This window comes from Elaeis guineensis, chromosome 6 (genome assembly GCF_000442705.2).
Source record: "Elaeis guineensis isolate ETL-2024a chromosome 6, EG11, whole genome shotgun sequence".
NCBI lineage: Eukaryota > Viridiplantae > Streptophyta > Magnoliopsida > Arecales > Arecaceae > Elaeis > Elaeis guineensis.
In genome coordinates, this window is record NC_025998.2 from 112,915,992 (window position 1) to 112,930,993 (window position 15,002).

The following is a 15,002-nucleotide window of genomic DNA, read 5'->3' on the forward strand; positions in this document are numbered from 1 at the left end:
TAAAATTTGAGTAGGAAGCTGATCCCAGACAAGCTTTCAAAGAAAGGTTCACATCTTAGGATGAGTAGCAACTCTTGAAATCCAGACGGCCTCAATCTGTCTAGAAGGTGTCGGGCTGTACAAATAGGAGAGGTCTCTCAAGGGAACCTTCAGGAAGGAAGATTATATTTGAAGATATCAAGCATTCAAGTTGATATAAATCCTTACAAATATTATTTTACCCATAAATTATAGGGGCCAGTTAGAGTATTGGCTGTTCATGCAACGTATGGGACCCAGTATCGAGAAAGATGTTTAGGATTTTTCATTTTTTGGTAAATTGCATGGACTAAATTATTGAAATTAGAAAATAACATATTTAAGAACAAGTTATTTAGACCTTTTGCAAACTTTTTTTTTTTTGATCCTCAGACATGGTCCTAGCTATCAACCATGTGATGAATGAATAATTCCACCACCCAAGCTATTCATGGGATGGTATAACCTTAGACAAGAAGATAAGGGATCTAAATTTGAGAGAAGTCAACTCTCATATTGGCCTTAAAATTAATATAATCCTAATTCTGTCATCTTTAACTTGGTCATTTTGGAAGCCTAGGCTCTCGCACATATATTGTTGGCACTTTTAACTTTGAAAAAAATGATAGAAAAATGTTTGAAAGTGAGGCAAATAAGTAAGTCGAAAACCTCATTAAAATTTTTGCTGGCATTTCATAATTTAAGTTTGGTAAGTTTCAGAGAAGCAAGAGAAAAGATAGCCAAAAAGAAGATGCCTTATGAAGCACTAAAAAATGAAACAAAATAAGCACCATGCAAGTGAAAAACTGTTATAAATTGCTATTATTATAGATTAATCTTGTATGAGCGAATGGACGATATATGTTAGTCTTTCACTTAACCAAAAATATCAAGTTAGAACTTAGAAACATGATAACATCATAATCAAAAAATGGCATTGGATCATAGGCTAAACTGTGAACTAAAGAAATCATGGTATCTTCACAGAACTATGAACAGAGGTTTGATGGATGAAGATCTTGGAGTGCCAACCTGCAAATGGGGATGAGGGATTGCCGGATCGAACCTTGGAGTGGTCAACCAGCACTCGAGTTGGAGAGAACTTCAGAACCCTAGAGAGAATGATTAGCAAAAGCCAAATTGGGAATTGGGGATTCTATGATTCTATCGGAGTCATTGTTAACTCTTAAGTCTATCTGAAGACTAAAATCAATTAACCTCTAACCTAAGTCCTTAACTGGATAAGCCATGATTGTAATCAGGCCTTATACTTATGGGCCTATGGCTAATGGCTAGGGATTGGACTCGGATCGATATTTCAGATGTTGAACCAGCCTGAATTCAGATTTGGGCTTGAGTCTGGCCAAAGGTATATCTGAGCCCAATCTGAAAGACAAATGGACCCTATGATTAGGTCTAAATTTAGTCTGAACTTTTTTGGGCCAGTCCGTATTCCAATTTGAAGTCGAGCTAGCCTGAGCCCAATTCTAGTCTGGGGGCATCATCCTTTACAATGGATCAAAAGGGTTCCTCGACCTCCTTCATTGGTACCTGCTTAATAAACATTGCATTCGAAGCTACTTTGAGTGTCACTCTTAGCATATTGTTGAATATTTTGCCAGAATATCAAGCAACTTGATTAGAACCAAGAAACTAAGGATATTGTGTCTCAGGTGTGAAAGGACCATGGCATCAATGAGTCCGTAGATGATTTATGTATAAAAGAGTTCAAATTCTATAAATTCTACACATCACCACATGCAATTTTTTAAAAGGCTTTCATTAAAAGATAGCTCTTTCATACATTGCATATGAAATTGTTAATCTTTCTATACATAAAAGGGGAGTTCAGAGCTCTCTTTTCATGACTCATGTCACCACTTTAGGAGCTCTAAAGTCTCATTTCGTAGTTGTAGTTCTTAGGAAAACAAATTAGCCATATTTGTATAAAAGAACCGCCACATGCTCAAAAAAAATAATTAGCTATAGTTGTATAAAAGATAATTGTCTTCTTCTCTCTTAGAGAATAAATAATATGTTGCTATAGTGGGTATAGAGAAAATAACTGTCAGTGTATTTAATCGAGGCATCCAAACTATAGTCTCTTTCCTCAGCTGCAACACCCACACCATCAGCCCATCCCATCACCAGTTAATGACAACCTTTTTGAACCACATCAGCATCCCACATGGTCTGTTCATGTTTCCATCTATGGAAGGAAATGAGGAAAGAAAAAAAAATGACTTTCCTTAATAGGATAGACATAGGTTAGGAAAAAAAGACTTCATTGACAGGATGGGGCAAAGATGGCTCTTACCTTATTATTAGGAGAGAGAGAGAGTGCATTTAAAGGGAGAAAAGAATTTTGATGCTTAATAGGATGGTCCACTTAATTTGATTTAAATGGCGGAATGGAACTTTTGATCTTAGGAAAAAAAAAAGAGATTGAACAAATAGATGGTCAAATCTAGATCATTTCATCCTCATCCCTCGGCCATTTTATCTATGGATATGTGAAGCCATAGCACGAAAGAAGTAGTATCATAGATGGAAGAGACAGTGGCATTGGAAGAGCTTAAGGAGTAGAGGTAAGTTCAAATCCTTTTTTGTTAATTTCTGAATTTTCGCATTAGTCTGTTGGGAAGTTGCTTGTTTCAATTTGGCAACTTTCCAATTTCAGATGAACATCACGTGAGAAGGTATAAGGAAATGCTGCCTTAGTTTGGGTGATCTTCCAAATCCTGATTAAAACATCACTTGAGGGAGACACTTGAGATGGCTGTGGATGCCTTCCACTCTTAGTTAAATAGTGCCTGAAAGGTTGCTACCATGATTTGGGTAGCCTTCCATAGGAAGGCTAAAAAAAATATCATTTGGAGGAAAGGATTTGGAATGGCTACTACTGTAGATGCAACAATTTCCCAATTCAAATCTCTGAATAGAAGAGGGTGAGTATAGTTAAGGAATTGGGTGAGCAATCGAGAGGAGGGAAAAAAAAGCTAGGAGATCGAGTGATGATTCGATAGAGAGGAAAAAGATGATCATGGATTAGGGTAATGGGTTTAGGTTATTGATTGGGCTAATGGGTTTGAAATAACGATTTTGAATTAGTGGTTAATAGGCTCACATTATTGGATTTTGAGTTGATGGGTTAACAGCTTAATGGCTTTTGGTTATTGGGTTTGGATTATTTGGTTGCCAGGTTTGGGTTATTGGTTTTGAGTTTTGAGCTAATGGAGTGCACTAGTGGATTATGGATTAGGGTTTCAACTTGGGTTTTAGGTTTGGGGTTAAGTTTAGGGTTAGAGTTTGGGTTATGGCTCAGGGTAGGATTAGGGTTATGGTTGGATTAGGATTGGGATTTGGGTTAGAGTTAGGGTTATTAGAGTTAGAATTTGAGTTAGAATTAGGGTTTGGATTAAGGTTAGGAATAGGATTTAAGTTGGACTAGGGTTAGGGTTAGAATTGCAGAGGGGTGGAAAAGATGATCAAAAGGAGAAAAAAAAAGAAAAGGAAAAATAGAGAGGAATAGATCACAAAGGAGTTGAGAAATAGAATTAGGAAAGCCAAAAAAATCGAAGTTAGAAAACTTATATGGAAGGAGATTGGACATCAGTCTGATACAGGACATTGATGATGAAGGTGATTGGAGAGCGGCGGCAGACTAGCGTGATGCAATACGTTGCCAGGTGAAGGAAATGATTCCATGAAGTATAGATTAATGAGTGATCAGTTGGGGGAAAAGGGAATGGGATATTGGAAGAAGAAAGAATGGAGCAGCGGGAGATGAGGGAAAGGGTCAGGAAAGAAGAGATGGAGGGGGGTTAGAAGAGGAAAAGAGGGAGTGAAAGAGGATGATGGAAGAGTTGATAGATCAGCATGGGATGGGGGAAAGAAAGGGGAAAAAGGAGAAGTATTTCGGGAAAAAAAGAGGTGCACACTAGATAGGTGAGGGTGGATGAGAGAATAAATGGTTAGGAATTTTAAAAGAGGGTGAGCCGCATAAAGAAAATATGGGGACAACTGCATGGAAGGAAAAGTATTGCTTTTCATGTGGATGTCCTCATATGTTTTTATAGGGTTATCTTTATATAAGTAAAGTTAAAGTTTCTATATGAGCATTCGCATAATTTCTTTTATGTATGACTTATCTAAAAAATATTTTTTTTTCTTTTAAAAAATTATTTTACACTTTATGTACAAAAAATTTTTACATGTATTTTGATATTTTTCTTCTTTCCAAGAAAAAATATGTTAATTAAAATTATGATTCATGCATGTATGTGTGTTTGCATACATGTATAAATTTTTATTGATATTTATAAATTAATTAGAAATCTTTTTTGTCATAAGTTCTAAAGAAAAGATCAATTGCAACTTCTAAAAAATAAATTTATTTTGAACTTTTTCATGAATCTACTCAAGCTAAGACAATGTGCAGCATAATTCGGTACCAAACTTTTGTTTATGGATATCTCATTATCTATTTATTATTTTTTAAAATATTAATTTAATATTTTCTTTTCAAAGAACAAGTATAAATCTAGGTAGTGAAAATTTTTGCATCAGGTAATTTAGAATTGACTAAAATCATTGTGACATACACAAAGATTTATAACATACTTATTCAATACTTGCTTTTCATTTTTTTGCATTAGTGAAAAAAACTACTTTCAACAACATTTAAAGTTCAGATAAATTTCTAGAACAAAATTGTATATAATATCTATATTAATTAATAAAAAATCATAATATTTATTTTTTCTTCATATTTTAAGCAGTCCCGTCATGTAGCATGGGTCCCACACTACTTTAACACCTTGGAAGTTCACATGAGAAATTATCGATAAAATTCAAGCAACCATCAATTGAAGTGCCTATCACATAGAAGTCCTTTGGATTATAACATTTGCTTTGCAACTTCAACAATGTTTATATTAATTGCAACTAAACTTTCATGGCCGTTTTGATCCCCAAAACAGCCTTTACAATTAGTTTTGAATTTTGGGAATCTCCAGAAGGAATAATTGGCCAGAAAATGGTCTTCAACCTTTCTTTATTTTCTATTTTGAAACTTTCCACTTTCCTATGGTAACTATATATTTTCGCTCTTGGAGTGCTAGCCATTTTCTAAAACCTTAATCAGATATGGACCTGGGTCTCAGTCCAAGCTTGGGTTAACCATATGTGCGCTAATGCTTTGTTTGGATAGCCCTCGTAAGGGAAAGAAAAGGCAAGGAAAGGAAATGAAGAGAAGGAGAGGGAAAAAGAGGAGAAACATCACCTTCGTTTGGATAGCCCTCGTAAGGAAAAGGAAAGGAGAAAGAGGATAGGTATTTTAAATCAAAAAGATCATTATATCCTTTTTATGTATTTCAAGATCATAGACAATGATTACCCAAAATTAATGCATAATTTATGATAAAATAAAAAATTATTAACAGAATGCTAGTGCTATAATAAAACGAAGTTGTGAAGTCAAAACCAATCTACACATAATTTAACCAATTCATGAAAAAATATTTAACAATATAGGTTTCAAAATACTAAATTAGTATCATAAATAACCAACAAAAAGAAAAACATCAACACTTTGCATCAACACTTCTTTTTCCATCAATCAAAAATCATTTGCTTCAATGCATCAACCAAAAATCATTCACATCAACACATCTTTCTTCTTTTTTATTGGAAAACCCAATATTCCTCTCAACTTATTGGATGCTCAATAAAGAAAAAATAAACATCTGTCAGATGTTCAGATGCAATGGTCAAGTCGACAAGAAGTTTATAAGTTTCATCCTTTTGAATTGGAAGTTGTTGAAAGACATTCTTAAAAATTTGATTTTCTTCACGAATTACCTCATTTCCCTGTTTGATTGCCTTAGCCACAATATCAATTATCTCTCTGATACCTCCAAGCTCCTTCTCTTCCTTCGACACTTTACTTTTTTTTTATTTTTGAAGTTGTTGCACCTTGTGGAGTATGAGAATGCACTTCTTATTGCTCATCAAATTCCATGTTATCACCTATATTCTTAATGATCATCTCATTCTGAGAAATCAAATGATCAACACCATCAATGGTATTGATGAAATCATCCTCTATCATTGAGAATTATCGATGTTTTAGCTCTTTTACAATCTCAGCATTATCTCCCATTGCCCTATCATTTTCATAAAGAATCACCATCTTGTTGTAATGTAAAATGGGTTTGTTCCTTCACTTCAGCTTCAAGATGAGCCAATCAAAAGACAAATAAATATATGTGTTGCTCCATGAATTGATTTTGAAGATTACAAAATATTTGAGGGGATTACTAATGATTTTGGCTTGAAAAAAGATTTATTGTATTTCAGAGATAAAATCATAATTTTATCAAGTTCTGATTAGAAAGTCTCAAGAGCAAGAATGAAAGATTTGTAATCTATTGAAGATAATTTCATATTTTTTGGATATATATTTTGAGAGAAAATCAAGTTTAAAGAAAAAGATCGATCCCTAGGATCTTCCTGTCAAAAGGGACTGAACGGCAAGCTATTTTTGGCTGGCACACTCAAAGGAGACGATCCTAGGGATCGACCTCTGTTGTCCGTACAAGTCAAAAATATAGAACAGTCACTTTCTGTTCTACGCCATAGAGGTTGACTCATAGGGTCGACCTCTGTGCAGGGGATGACCCTATGAGTCGACCCCTGCGATGAAAAATCTCCGTAATGGTTAATTTTTCAGCTCGTTTTGATCATATTTATTGTTCATTTAATGCACTCCAACGACTCTAATCCTACCCAGATTACTCTCCACTATCTATTGAAGATATAAAGACACTTAAAGGAGGAAAAATAAAAAGAAGATTCAAGCATTCATTTCAGTCCTAAGCAAAAAGTCCTCTTCAAGTTAAAGAAGCTTTCATTTCAAGTTCACCAACCCCTCAAGAGCTCATTCAAGTCTTCAACAACCTTAAGGAAAATCAGAAAAGCTTCTTTCTTGTTGTGTAAAGTGTATTTAAAATTTTATTTGCTCATTAAAAGAACTAAACTTATATTTTCGTGTGATTAACTTTTATACTCTATTTTTGTCTTGATCTTTAGTTTTGGAAGAATTTCAAAACTTAGATAGATTGATCTGAACCTTGAATCGGATTGTATTGGATTAGCTTGTACCTGAAAAATAAGTGTTCTAATTTGGGATAGCTAGAGTTAGAGGTACCGACGTTGTATTCTTGTTGAATATATTTTAGTGGATTTAAATTCTCAAGAGATGCTTGAAGAGTGGATGTAGGTGCAAGGTTGGTACCGAATCACAATAAACCTTGATTGTTTGTAGTGTGCTTACTTGCTCTCTTTCTAAATTTTTTTATTTTCTTGTATTCTTGCATCTCACTTCTACACCTTGCTTAAATCACTTACTACATATAGCTTGCTTATCATTATTTAATCCTTGTGGTTCTAAATTAGCTTTAAAATTTTAAAAATCTAATTCACCTCCCCTCTTGAGTTGCATAGCTGGGTAATAAGTGGTATCAGAGCTCGATGCTCTAGCCCTACTTTGATTTAACCATCAAAGAGCTAAAGATCTATGGTAACTCAAGTTGGTGCTTCACTTGTCGAGGGGCAGTCCACAAACCAATCTTTATTTTTCAATGGGTCAAACTACACCTATTGAAAAGCTCGGATGAAAATTTTTATTCAAATACTTGACTATGATATGTGGAGTATCATAGTTAATGGACCACACATACCCATTAAGATAATTGATGGTGTAGAATCAATCAAATCCGAAAGAGAATGGGATGAGATTGACAAAAAAATGGCTCAAGTCAATGCTAAAGTCATGAATATTTTATATTATACTTTAGATGCTAATGAATTTAATCGTATTTCAACATGCATGTTGGCTAAGAAAATATGGGATAGATTAGAAGTAACACATGAAGGCACTAATCAAGTTAAGGGATCAAAAATTAACATGCTTGTGCACAAATATGAACTCTTTAAAATAGAGCATGATAAATCAATAACTAAAATATTTACTTATTTTACAGATATTATTAATAGTCTAAAATATCTTAGTAAGTTTTATTCTAACAGTGATCTTATGAGAAAGATTCTTAAGTCTTTACCAAAGACTTGGAAGGCCAAAGTGACCGCAATCCAAGAAGCCAAAGATTTGAATCTTTTATCCTTGGAGGAGCTTCTAAGATCGCTAATGACATATGAGTTAAGCATGAAACAATATCAAGAAGAAGATGTCAAGAAGAAGAGGACAATCATCCTTAAATCCACTGCTCAACTCGATGAGAAATCCGATGAAATAGAAAATGAAGAGCAAAATAAAGAAATAGCCCTCATCACTAGAAAGTTTAAAAGATTTTTGAAAAAAAAAAATAAGAAATGAGGAAGAGGCCACCTACAAAAGGGAAGCATAGCAAGGAGAATGATAAGAAGCAGCCCCTTATTTGTTATGAATGTAAGAAGTCAGGATACTTTAGGTCCGAATGTCCACAACTTAAGAAGGATCTCAAGAAGTACAAGAAAAAGACTATGGTAGCTACATGGAGTGATAGTGATGAGTCAAGCTCCGAAGAAGAAGATTCACATGAACAAGCCAACTTGTACCTTATGACACATGAAAATGATGTAAACGCTGAAACTCCTAATGACTTTACTTTTAAAAAATTTCAAGAAGTATTTTATGATCTAGTTGATGATCTAAAGAAGTTAGGGATAAAGAATAAAGAATTAAAATTAAAATATCAATCTTTACTAAAAGAAAATGAGATTATTTCAAATAAAAAATTGGTCTTAACATAAGAAAATCTAAACTTAAAAAATAAAATTGCTAAGTTAAAATCTATGGTAGAAAAGTTCACTCTTAGTTTAACTAAACTTTAAATGATACTTGATAATCAAAAGACCATTTATGATAAAGCCGGTCTTGGCTACAACCCTTTAAAGAAATAAAAATTTCTGAAACACATTTATGTGGACTCATCAAGCAATAAATTTTTAAATATTACTTACTTTAAATTTGATAAAGTAGGATACAAATCCTATACATATTTATCTAGCAAATCTAAAAATTCTAATGTGAAGAAAATATGGATTCCAAAAGGAACCATTGTGACTAACCAAAAAGGATTCAAGAAAACTTAGGTACCTAAAGTCAAAATTTGATTTTTGTATGTAAGTGTGTCTTGCATCCCAAGGAAAAAATCGAAAATAGTATCTTAATAGTGGGTGCTCAAGATACATGACCGGTGATGAATCCCAATTCATCATATTTGATGCAAAAGATGGAGGGATGGTCACCTTTGGAGATAATAGCAAAGGAAAGATCATCGGTATAGGTAACATTGGTATCATTCCCTCCAAATATATTGAAAATATTTTATTAATAGATGGTTTGAAACATAATCTATTAAGTATTAGTCAATTCTATGATAAGGGGTACAAAGTTATTTTTGAATCTTCATTATGTATAGTAACTAGTCACAATGATGTAGGCATTAAATTTGTTGGGCATAGACATGGTAATATTTATATGATAGATTTGAATGATCTTTCTAAGACAAACATGCAATGCCTAGTAGCTTTGAATACCAAAATTAATGAGACTAGTTGGTTTTGGCACTGTAGGCTTGCACATATTAGCATGCATTCACTTTCAAAACTTATTAAAAAAGAATTGGCTACCAGTTTACCTAAATTGAATTTTAGAAATGATAGAATTTGTGATGCATGATAATTAGATAAACAAATAAAAATCTCATTCAAATCTAAAAATATTGTTTCAACTTCTAGACCATTAAAATTATTGCACATGAATTTATTTGGACCCACTAGAACTATTAGTTTAGGTAAAAAAATGATATGACTTTGTAATTATTGATGATTTCTCTCGTTATACATGAATTTTTTTTTGGCACATAAGGATGAAACTTTTCATGTATTCTCAAAATTTTATCGAAGAGTTACTAATGAAAAAGATTTTTTAATTCAAAATATTCGAAGTGATCATGGAACCGAATTTGAAAATCAAGATTGTGAAAAGTTTTATGATGAAAAGGCATTGACCACAACTTTTCAGCACCTAGGACACTCCAACAAAATGAGGTAGTAAAAAAGAAAAATAGAACCCTTGAAGAAATGGCCTGTACTATGCTATGTAAAAGCAACCTTCCAAGATACTTTTGGGTGGAAGCAATTAACACGGCATGTTACATTTTAAACCATACTATAATTAGACCAATTCTAAAGAAAATACCCTGTGAGCTTTGGAAAGGAAGAAAATCAAATATTGTATTTTTTTCATATTTTTGATTGCCGATGTTTTGTTTTGAACAATGGTAAAGAGAGATTAAAAAAATTTGATGCAAAATCTGATGAAGTCATTTTTCTTGGCTACTCCTCTTCTAGCAAAGCTTTTAAAATTTTTAATAAAAGAACTTTAGTAGTAGAGGAGTCAATACATGTTGTTTTTTATGAGACTAATGATCTTCCTTCAAGGAAGAGTGAAGATATTGATGATGCAGATCTTCTTATAGAAGGGATGAAGGAGCTCACTCTAAAAGACTCAACAATCCAAAATGAAGAAGAACATGAGAACAAACAAGAGGATGAAGGTGAAGAACAACAAAAACAACCTCAAGGTGCAAATGATCTACCCAAAGAATAGAGGTATGATCACAATCACCCCAAAGAACTAATCATTGATGATCCTACACATGGAGTAAGAATTTATTCTTCACTTAGAGATGCATACAATTATTTTGCATTTATTTCTCATTTTGAATCCAAAACCATAGATGAAGTTGAAAAAGATTATAATTAGATAAATACAATGCAAAAGGAACTTAATCAATTCAAAAAAAATAATGTATGGACTTTAGTATCAAGACCTAAAAATTATCCAATAATTGGTACAAAATAGGTATATAGGAATAAATTAGATGAACATAAAAATGTAATTAGGAATAAAGCAAGATTGATTGCAAAGGATTATAATCAAGAAGAGGAAATTGATTTTGATGAGACCTTTGCACCTGTTGCTAGATTAAAAGCAATTAGATTTTTACTTGCATATGCATGCTTTATGAATTTTAAGTTATTCCAAATGGATGTCAAAAGTGCTTTTCTAAATAGTTATATTACTGAAGAAGTATATGTAAAATAACTCTCTGATTTTGAAAATCATGCTTTTTTTAATTATATTTTTAAATTAAATAATTTATTATATGGTTTAAAATAAGCACCTAGGGTTTGATATGAAAGGTTAAGTAAATTCTTACTTAATAATAATTTTTCAAAAGAAAATGTAGATACAACCCTTTTCATTAAAAAAAATCGTGATGATATCTTAGTTATACAAATATACGTTGATGACATTATATTTGGGTCTACTAATAAAATTCTTTATCAAAATTTTGCTAAGCTCATGCAGGGACAGTTCGAAATGAGCATGATGGGAGAACTTATATTCTTCCTCGGACTCCAAATCAAACAAACAAAGGAAGAGATCTCCATCACCCAAAGCAAGTACATAAGAGAACTACTCAAAAGATTTAGAATGAAGGGCTCCAAAGCAATTGGTACCCCCATAAGCCCATCATGTAAGCTTGATAAGGATGAAGGAGGTAAAAATATAAACTCAAAATTTTATAGACGCATGATTGATTCCTTATTGTATTTAACTGCTAGTAGACCAGATATTATGTTTAATGTTTGTCTACGTGCTCACTTTCAATCAAATCCAAAAAAATCACATTTAAATACAGTTAAATTTTTTTTTAAATATTTAAAAGGTACACAAACTCTAGGATTATGGTATTCTAAGGATTCATCAATTGACTTAATAGGATATTCAGATGCCGATTTTACTGGATATAGATTAGATAGAAAAAGTACTAGTGAAACTTGTCAATTTTTAGGAGTTAACTTAATCTCTTAGTTTAGCAAGAAGTAAAATTCGGTGGCACTGTCTATGGTCGAGGTCGAATATATTGCAGTCAGAAGTTGCTGTACTCAAATCTTATGGATTAAGCAATAACTTGAAGACTTTGGCATCAAACTCAATGAAACTCTCATAAGATGTTGATAAACACTTAATTTAAGTCATTTAAAGTAAAAAATTATATTTAATTTATTTTATTTATTAAGAATTTGATATTTTTTTTTATGTTTTACAGGAAAGATGATCGTCGATACAAAGAGTTCAATTCATAGATCAAAAAGACTCAAGCTTGAAGAAATTTGGACTTAAAATAAAATTAAAATAAAAGAAGGATGCATATGGTATTATAGAAAATGAAGATACTATGCAAGGAATCCAAAAGAATATAGATGTTATTGTGAAGAAATAAAAGTTTTTTTTTGGAATATGAAAAAGTTGGTTCACGTTGAATTCTTCTGGGCGCGCGGGATGGACGCAGCGTGAGCTCCTAGGCGCACGGGATGGACGCGGTGTGAGCTCGTGGGCGCACGGGTGAGCGTGGACGTGGGCGGACGGACGCAAGCAGGCGTGCGCACCGCAGACACAGCGGCGAGCAAATTAAAGGAAAAAATTTTTATTTGGAAATACCTCAAGTGGAAAATTTTGTATTTTTTTATCTGTTTGTGATCTTTTCATCTCATCCATCCATTCTTTAGTCATTAGTATTTTCTTTAGTCCCACATTGGAAAACCATATAAAACTTCTCCCTCTGATACCTATAAAAAGGTTTTTGTACTCCCATTAGAGGGGGAGCTCAGAAATTCTTCTAGAGCCTTGCATAGAGAAATAGAAACGGACTACTTCATGAGCAGCTAGGCTAGCAGTCTCGGGAGTGGAGAAGAAATTTTGTAACGACACAGAGATGGTTTATTGTTCTAAACTTTTCTGTATTTCTTTATATGCAATAAAGATTATGCTTTTTATTTAAATTGTCATGAGTTCTTTATTTGCTCTCCTTTATATATTTTTATTTATGCTTTCTTGTTAGATTAATATTAGGAACAACTTTTACTTTTCGGAGACGCATCGTGATCTACGGATACGGGACGTACCGAGGAAAGAAGAGTTATTTACCTAATACTTTCCAGAGATGCACCGTGATTTACGGGTACGGAACGTGCCGAGGAAAGACAGATATTTTTTCTAAGATTAATCGCATCCATTTAATTAAAAAAAAAAGAGATACAACTCTGCTAGTGCAAAGTAATTCAAAACTCCCGAGCTCTTTATTTTCTAATTACCTCAATTTTAAGATAATTTATTTTCTAAATCAAAAACGTTTCTTTCTTTTATCTTGCAATCTCAACTTAGCCCAAGGTCCCTGAGGATACGATCTCGACTCATCCTACCTACGTAGTGAATAGAGTTATTTTTGGTGCTATCAACGACTACGCATCAAATTTTGGCACCGTTGTCGGAGATCTTGGCACGATTGAATTAAAAAATTGAAAAAAAAAGAAGCCACTGACATTTCATAACACTTAACTAAAATAGCGTAACCTCAAATATAAAAATTTCTAACTTGATTGGACATCTTGTTTCTTTGCATTGCATCTCCATAATTAATCTTAAGGACAATAACCCATTAACCAGATAAAGTGGGGATTTGATCACCCTTCCTTGGCCCACAAATCACTCCCTTGCATTTGCATAACCTAGACCTTAATCTAAAATCAACTAGACGTCAGCCCTAGGAATTTCGAGCTCAATAGGATAAGAAAGCTCTAGAGTTGAACTGAGTGTGGATTGGTTAATTGCTCGGTGTCTAAGGCAAGTGGTTAAAGAAAGTGGTTTTCAATTGGTTCCGTTGACTGACCTGGCCAACTTAGTTGGTGTCTAAGGAAAGCAACGAGCAGGAAACCTCCCACATCTTACGCTTACCTGGCTGAGTCAGTTAGTCAGTCTTGAGCTTGGAGTGCTCAAAGACGGTCTTGAAAGTTAGGAGCTGTCTAGATCTAAGTTAACCTTAGGATAGAGAGTTTATGATTGTTTAAGTTGATTGCAATTAACATCTAAACATTAACTAATTTCTCCATTTTCATAGATTTAAGATTCTTAGGTTCTTCTCTTTATATTTTCTTCATTCTTTTCTCACTTTATTATAAAAATATATATTATAAAAAGAAAAATTTTCTGTGTTTGCTCTACAGTATAATTGTAAGGTGTATGCTTGGCCGTAGATCGTTACGATCAGAAATCCAACCTTTTGATCCAGAAATAGAAAGAACCTTTAGAGCCAACAGATGTAAAAATATGGACCGAAATCAGGAGAATGATCCACCCAAGCAATTGAAGGAGTACTTTACTCCTTCCACATATACCTACTCTCCTTGTATTCAAGTGCCCCCTGTGGAGGCCACTCAATATGAAATTAAGTCCAGTATAATCCAAATGTTACCTTCATTTTATGGACTTAGTAATGAGGACCCTTATAAACATCTTGAAGAATTTCTTGAGATATGCTCAACTGTCAAAATTCACAACTTCTCCGATGATGCTCTTAGGTTAAAATTATTCTCTTTTTCACTTAAGGACAAAGCCAAATACTGGCTACATACTTTGGATTCCATGACTATATCAACCTGGGACCAGCTGCAAGGAGAGTTTCTCAAGAAATATTTTTCCATAGGAAAAACTAATCAAATAAGGAAAGTCATAACTAGTTTTTCCCAATTAGATGGAGAAATGTTTCATGAAACATGGGAGAGATTAAAGGACCTTATTAGAAAATATCCCCACCATGCTGTACCCAAGTGGCAGTTAATCCAATATTTTTATGATGGGCTCTCTGAAAGACATCGACAAATGGTCGATGCATCATGCGGTGGGACATTCATGCTGAAAAGTGAGGATGAGGCATGGCAACTGTTTGAAATTTTAAGTAAAAATTCATTACATCATATGTCTGCCTCTATTAGAGATAAACCCATGTTAAACCCAAAAAGAGGTAGAATATATGAAGTAGGAAATGCCATAGATATCCATCAAAAGG

At 33.3% G+C, this 15,002-nt stretch overlaps 1 pseudogene; it reads right to left on the reverse strand.

Moving 5' to 3' along the window:
• Positions 1-14,659: 14,659 nt before the first annotated feature.
• LOC140859007 (small nucleolar RNA R71) lies at positions 14,660-14,757 on the reverse strand (annotated as a pseudogene).
• Between the last annotated feature and the right edge of the window lie 245 nt (positions 14,758-15,002).